At 37.2% G+C, this 7765-nt stretch overlaps 1 pseudogene; it reads right to left on the reverse strand.

Moving 5' to 3' along the window:
• Positions 1–525: 525 nt before the first annotated feature.
• LOC149560910 (germin-like protein subfamily T member 2 pseudogene) lies at positions 526–6815 on the reverse strand (annotated as a pseudogene).
• Positions 6816–7765: the final 950 nt, after the last annotated feature.

The following is a 7765-nucleotide window of genomic DNA, read 5'->3' on the forward strand; positions in this document are numbered from 1 at the left end:
TTCTTATCCAAACATTTAAGAAATTTTCTATTATTTCACATGCATTCCTAGCATTATGATAACTCTGATTTTGCAGTCCAATAAGTATATAACATGATAAGCCTTAGAGAAATCAAATAAGGACCATTAAATATTTGTTGAGTGATTACAACTCCCAATACATCCTTTAAGATAACTTAACTTCCTATGGTGGTAATTTATTTTTATAATATCATAAAACTTGAAACAAAAAATAGAAATATACAATTATTTTTAAAGAATAGGAATGAAGTAAAGCATATTGATCAAAAAGACTCACAAATTAGTATCTTTTAATGAAACAATGTGTTAAATTCATTTCAATTTAGGCTCGATGAAAATGAGTAAAGTATTTATTCATTTTGGCCACAAAGTAGAATGAGTGTCTTATTGGGTTCACCATAAAATCATCTCAAGGAAAGGAATAAATCAAATTGAGGAAGTATAGACTCAAGAGAGATAAGATACAATCTTCTCTCACCACAATGGTCTATAAATTATAGGTGTTCATGAGGTTTTCCCAACAATCAATAGTCTGAGTTGTTGGTCATTGATATCAAATGCCTTGGTCAAAACACTTTGAGGAATTGTAGGATTGGCTTCGAAGATAGTAGATGCAATCACTTGAACACTAGGCAACTGGCTATTTAGAGCAGTAATTGTAGTTGCATATGAATTCCCAACATTATGCTGAAAATGGATTAACCCCCTTGGAACCAAAAACACATCTCCCTTCTCCAACTTTTGTGAGAACAACACATTACTTGTGCTCAAAAAACCAACCAAAATAGTGCCCTCCATTACAAATATGATCTCAGTAGCGTGAGGGTGAATATGAGGGGGATTCAAACCCCTAGGTGCAAAAACACCATGGTTCATTGATATGCCTAGCATGTTTAATCTCGAGAAAGTTTCCACAGTACCACCATGTAATGACCCGTACCAATAGGCCACTAACAAACCCTAATTTTAACACACTGCAAAAATATATAGCTGAAATAAAAGAAATAATAGTGCCAATGTATTCATTAAATAGAAAAAAAAATGTTTTTACAAATGATATGGAAAATTTCAGCACCAAAACATTATGACATAGCACATTACAGAGAAACCCTAACTGGCTATATACAATTGAGAACTTGTTGCAACTACAGATTGAAATGAAGAACCTAGATTGATCAAATACTAGAGACTGATTGTTGAAGATGATATGGTGAAAGTGCAACCCCAATTGAAACTCCAAATCAGCAATTAAGCACAAATGAAAGGACTGAAATATCCTTCCCATAGTTGCAATAATTTAGGTGATCTCTCACACCCTCAAAATTGCATACCAATTGAGAGTTTTTGTTCTCAATGGCCAATTGTGACTATTTGCAGAAACCCTAGGCTCCACAATGCACATAAGAAAAAATCAATAATAAATTTTGATGATAGGCAATGAGCCCTCAATGCCTATTTATTCTTTTCTTTGATAGGTCAGCCTCCCTTTTTAATTTTTCTCCACTTCTTCCAGCAACCTCTAGAAGATTTTTATTTTTTATTTTTTTTACTAATGTTACCTTGTAATCGATAACTTTATAATTAACTCTTCCAAAAAAATGGGACATTACAGGTTCGCCCCTCCTAAAATTGCTTGACCTCAAGCAATCTTAATGCTGGATGTTGCAAAATCACTTCTCCCTCCCAAGTAGCATCTTCAATAGGTAAATCTTTCCACTTAACTAGATACTCTCTGATTACTCTCGTATGAAGCTTCTTCTCTCTACTATTCAGAATGGATTTTGGCACTAAGATCAATTTCCCCTCATCATCTAAGGGAGGTAATACTGTAAAAGGCATCACATTCTGACCCAACGCCTTTTTGAGGCATGATACATGAAACACATTATGCACTCGACTATCTGTGGGAAGCTCCAACTCATAAGCCACCTCACCAACTTGTTTGATGATCTTGAATGGGCCATAATAGCGTGGCTTGAGTTTCTCTGTACCAATCTTTTTGAGAGTGGATTGCTTATATGGATGCAACATGAGGTAAACCATATCATTTACCTCAAAACTGCGCTCAATCCTCTTCTTATCTGTATACTATTTTTGCTAGTTCTGAGCTCTAGCCATGTTTTTTTTGAGAGTAGCAACTATATCCTTACTTTCCTATAATAGTTCACTTGCATGTGGTACTCGACTGTCTCCCAACAACAAATCTAAGAAATTAGGTGCCTCATAACTATAAAGTGCCATGAAGGGTGTCATTTGTATAGTCATATGATATGTAGTATTGTAACAATACTCACAAAGATATATCCATTTGACCCAAGCTCGTTGTTGATCTACCACATAATTCCTCAAATACCCTTCCACCCATTTGTTTACAATCTCTGTTTGACCATTAGTCTGTGGGTGATAACTGGTACTAGGTGTAAGCTCAGTGCCACACAACCAAAATATCTCCTGCCAAAAGTGACTCATGAAGCGGCTGTCCCTGTCACTCACAATGCTCCAAGTTAACCTATGTAATCTAAAAATCTCCCTAAAGAAGACCTCTGCCACCTGAGTTGTTGAGTATGTAGTAGCGATAGGGAAAAAGTGAGCATATTATGTCAGCCTATCCACCACCACATAGCTACAATCATGCCCCTGGGCCCTAGGCAAGCCCATAATAAAATCCATAGAGATACACTCCCACTTCTTGTCAGGAATAGGAAGTGGCTGTAGAAGCCCTGTTGGATAAGTGTGCTCTTGTTTGTTCTGCTGGTAAACATGAAACTCACGCACATACTGCAAAACATCAGCCTTAAGTCCCTTCCAAGTGAATCGTTCCCGTACTAACATGTAAGTCTTGAAATATCCAAGATGGCCTGCTATAGGTGAATTATGGAATGCTCTAAAAATCAACTGCTTCACTTTCGATCCTAGGACTAAGTAAATCCTGTTCTTGTAAATAATCAAATCATCTATGATAGTGTATCTGGTGTCAATTGTTGTCCCTTCCACTATAGAAGAGGCCCACGTGTCTTTGACATATTCTGCTACAATCAAGTGTCACCAATCCTCTGATATCTGAATCATAGAAGTGAGGTGTGGCCTACAGGATAAAGAATCTGCAACAATATTATGTGTCCCCTTAACATATGTGATATCAAAATCATATACCTGTAACTTACCCACTTCTGCTAACAATCATTCAGGTCCCATTGTCCCAAAAAGTGCCTCAAACTATTATGATCAGTTTTAATACAAAATTTGTTGCCCACAAGATACTATTTGAATTTGGCCAAGGCATGCATGATGGCCAACATCTCCTTATCATATATGCTGAATGATCTCTCAGCTCCTCTAAGTTTTCTACTCTCATAAGCTATAGGATGCTTGTTCTGCATGAGTACAACACCAACTCCCTCTCCAGAAGCATCACATTGAAGCTCAAATGGCTTCGTGAAATCAGGCAATACTAATACTGGGCATGTAGTCATTATTTTCTTGAACCACATAAAACACTCTTGTGCCTCCCGAGTCCACACAAATGTCCCTTTCTTCAGCAAATCTGTCATGGGCACTGCATGTCGTGAGTAACCTGATCTCAAATCAATTTTTGTGAAATAAAAAGCCCCATGCAATTTGTCTATCAGCTCATCGATGCATGGAATGGGATACTTGTTCTTTATAGTTCTCTTATTCAACACCCTATAATCAATACACATTTGTAGAGTTCCATCCTTCTTTTTTACTAAAACAACAGAAGATGCAAAAGGTGACTTACTTGGTCTGATGTGTCCCATTGCTAGCAAATCATTGACAGTCCTCTCGATCTCATCTTTGAGTCATTTTGGGAGCCAGTATGGTGTGATCATGATAGGCTTAGGACCTTCCTCCAACTCGATAATGTGCTCAATACCTCTATCTGGTGGCCTGCCTAGTGGAATCTCACTAAATACCTTCCCATAATTGATTCTCAATTTTTGAATATCTGGATGATATTCAGTCCTATGTTGCTCCCCCTGGGTAGGCATCAAGGCACATATTGTTGCCCACTCTATTTTATTATGCCTGGCTAATCTCTGCAACCAACTAAATGAGATAGTCCTAACATCACCATTACGGATAGCCTTCAGCACATGAGTCCTACCATCCACCACGAATCATATCTCCATATCCTCCAATCTTAGGGTAACCTCCTTCAAAGAATGTAGCCATTGCATCCCAAGTACTATGTCCATGTCACCCATGTTGACCACATGATAGTCTGCCTTAAACTCATAATTATTTAGGTGCAAAGGTGGATCTCACACCATCCTATCACAATGAAGAGTATATCCATCAGCTACCTTAACTCTCAATCCCTCGAACTCCTTAGTAATGAGTCCACGCCTCTCCACAAGTCGTGCATCAATGAAATTATGCATGGCACCTATATCCAATAGAGTAATAATCTTTTGTCCTGCCAAGACTCCTCAAAATATGAAAGATCCCTCTCTTTGAATACTAGACAGACGTGCCTCTTGTAAATGTATCTCTGGAGCCTCTTTTTTCTCAGCACTATCTACTTCTTGTTCACCCTCTACCTCATCAGGATCCTCATCATGTTACTCTGAGATATCTGAATCTGAACCTTCATAATAAGCCCGCATCACCCGGTTAGCCTTCCCCTTAGGCTTCATAGGAAAATCATGACCAAACTCATAGGGACCTTTGCAAAAGAAGCATAGCTTCTTCCTACACAAGTCATTAAGTATTTCCTTATCCCAAGGTGTAGCTAGCTTGTCTTTTGAGTCACTAACCTTCTCTTTACCCTTGCTGAATTCCCCTTTGTTATCTCTAAATGATGAAGAACTCTTTGAACTAAACCGGTTTGTTGGAGTTGCAAGTTCTATACTACGAGCTTTCTTCATAGCTTCCTGTAATGTAGGAGGATCAAAGGCCTTTACCCACCCCTTGAGTGGTTCAGTTAATCCCTCTATGAATAAAATGACTAGCCTCCTTTCTGAAATATCAGGCACCATCACTGCAAGCTTCTGGAAGTCATTGATAAATTGTTCTAAGCCTCCTGACTGTCTCAACTGGGCTAACTCCTAAAAATAAAATTCAGGAGTTTTTTTATCAAACCTTTCTATCAATCTATCCACAAACTCTTGATAAGTGGTTACCTGATTGTGTTGCAATGTGATCATGCCATGTGTCCACCAATCATGTGCTACCCGATCTAAATGTAAAGTGGCATACTTGAGTACTTCAATTTCTATCATAGTCTTCAGAGATAGGAAAGTATCCACCTTATGAATCCAAGCATGAGCAGTCATTTTTCCACTGCCATCAAATGTGGGTAATACCAGCTTGTTGGTGACCTATTGCAACTCACTGTGTTTATCTACTTGCTTCTGCCTGGCAGCTCTATAGTTCAGGTACTTGTCAAATGTCCATCCATCCTGTACATATTATAGTAATGAATCCCACTCATTCCTTGCTTGTCGGAGTTCATCTATAATATCTGTTACCATAGCATTAGGTGTGCATGCTAGAGTTTCTTCTCTAAATGTAGGACGTGTGGGTCTATCAGCTGTTCCAGACTATGTCCTATGCTGTGATCTTGCTATGCTTCTGTCATCTTGATTATTATGATTATTTCTCCTATTTTCTCCAATCAAATGTTGCATCATAACCATCATTGCCTATGTACTTGCCTCTATTGACTATAGAAGTCTCTCCTATTGTTGTAAAGTCTCATCATCTTGCACACTTTTGGATGGGCTTGGAGAATGTCTCTCAGCCATATTCTTAGTTATGCTGGTTCCTTTGTGAACTAAATTAAATGGTGGATGGGTAACCCTATCAGGCTGGCAGGAAACCGCTCTGATACCACTGTAATGACCCATACCAATAGGCCACTAACAAACCCTAATTTTAACACACTGCTAAAATATATAGCTGAAAAAAAAAAAAAAATAGTGCCAATGTATTCATTCAATGAAAAAACAATTTTTTTTACAAATGATATGGCAAATTTCAGCACCAAAACGTTATGACATAGCACATTACAGAGAAACCCTAACTGGCTATATACAATTGAGAACTTGTTGCAACTACAGATTGAAATGAAGAACCTGGATTGATCAAATATTGGAGACTGACTGCTGAAGATGATATGGTGAAAGTGCAACCCCAACTGAAACTCCAAATTAGCAATTAAGCACAAATGAAAGGACTGAAATATCCTTCCCACAACTGCAATAATTCAGATGATCTCTCACACCCTCAAAATTGCGTACCAATTGAGAGTTTTCGTTCTTAATGGCCAATTGTGACTATTTGCAGAAACCCTAGGCTCTACAACGCACATAAGCAAAAATCAACAATAAATCTCGATGATAGGCAATGAGCCCTCAATGCCTATTTATTCTTTTCTTTGATAGGTCGGCCTCCCTTTTTAATTTTTCTCCGCTTCTTCCAGCAACCTCTAGAATATTTTTATTTTTATTTTTTTAATAAAGTTACCTTGTAATTGATAACTTTATAATTAACTCTTCCAAAAAAATGGAACATTACACAGCGGTGATATTGAACCCAAAACGATTGTTTGTTGAGAGTGGAGTATCAAGTCCCTTAAACAAGAAATCTGATGCCTTCACTTCTTTTGGGTCTTTGCACACAAAACCGTTCAGCTTCACATTGGATTGAGTAAGACCGGCCACACAGAAATCATGCAGAGGGTCTGGGTCTGATGCATTAATCGACAATATAAGAGAAAACCATACAATGCAGCTCAAGTAAGCTTTCATCATTGTTACAGAAGTTTGCATTTGCAATTGGCTCACAATGTTGAACGGTATGAGAAATGGAGAAACAGAGCTTGATATGATTGAGCATACCCAAAACAGGTATTTTATGGAGAAAATGACCGGTGCAATATGTTCGTTTATTTGAGAAAAAGCATTTTAATTTACAATAGTATGTCAAACGATGGCGGCTAGACATGAATTAGTCCATTATGCGCGGGATGAATCCTTTGGAACGGGTCGTTTAGTAAAATGCTTTACAAACACATAAGACAAGTGATTTTTGTCATAGGTACATACGAGAATGGAAAGAAATTGTCATATATAGCGTAGAGTTCATTGACATTGCAATTTATCGAATTATTTACACATTGTCTAGTGGAGTCTCTCTACCATTTTATGAATAGTTTGAATTTAATAATCTGTTAAGACACAAAAGTATCCACGTTGATACCGTCTCTGGTACCTAATCTGATAGATATTTTGGAAATTTAATGACCCGTTCTTTCGCTTTCCTAAATCTTTGTCATGCAAAACTTTGTTAGCAGGCTTATGTAGGATTCTTTGTCTGAACACTTATCCACGTTTTTTCACCCACTTATGGTGCTTCACTTTTGACGTCGCAGTATTCACACTATTACGAGCCGGGATTGCCACTTGAAGATAGCCGAAGATTGTATCCGCTTTCAAGTACGTAATTAATCATCGTTATTACTACAAACCATTGTTCTCATAAATTTATTAAATACAAAGATAAAATAATACTTTAGTGTTTTGGAAAATTACTAAGTATAATTATCATTATGAAATGATAAATATGTTTGGTATTTTAATTTTTCTTCTTGAAATCTATGCTATTAGTAAAAATTAATGTTTATGATTTAATATGACAGTTGATACACCTATACAAAATTTATAGTTTAGTTGGATGTCTAAAGTTATACCTTTTTCATGGCTCTTTGTACTAGTGATCA

This window comes from Cupressus sempervirens, chromosome 4 (genome assembly GCF_028749045.1).
Source record: "Cupressus sempervirens isolate cs-2001-9-10 chromosome 4, ASM2874904v1, whole genome shotgun sequence".
NCBI lineage: Eukaryota > Viridiplantae > Streptophyta > Pinopsida > Cupressales > Cupressaceae > Cupressus > Cupressus sempervirens.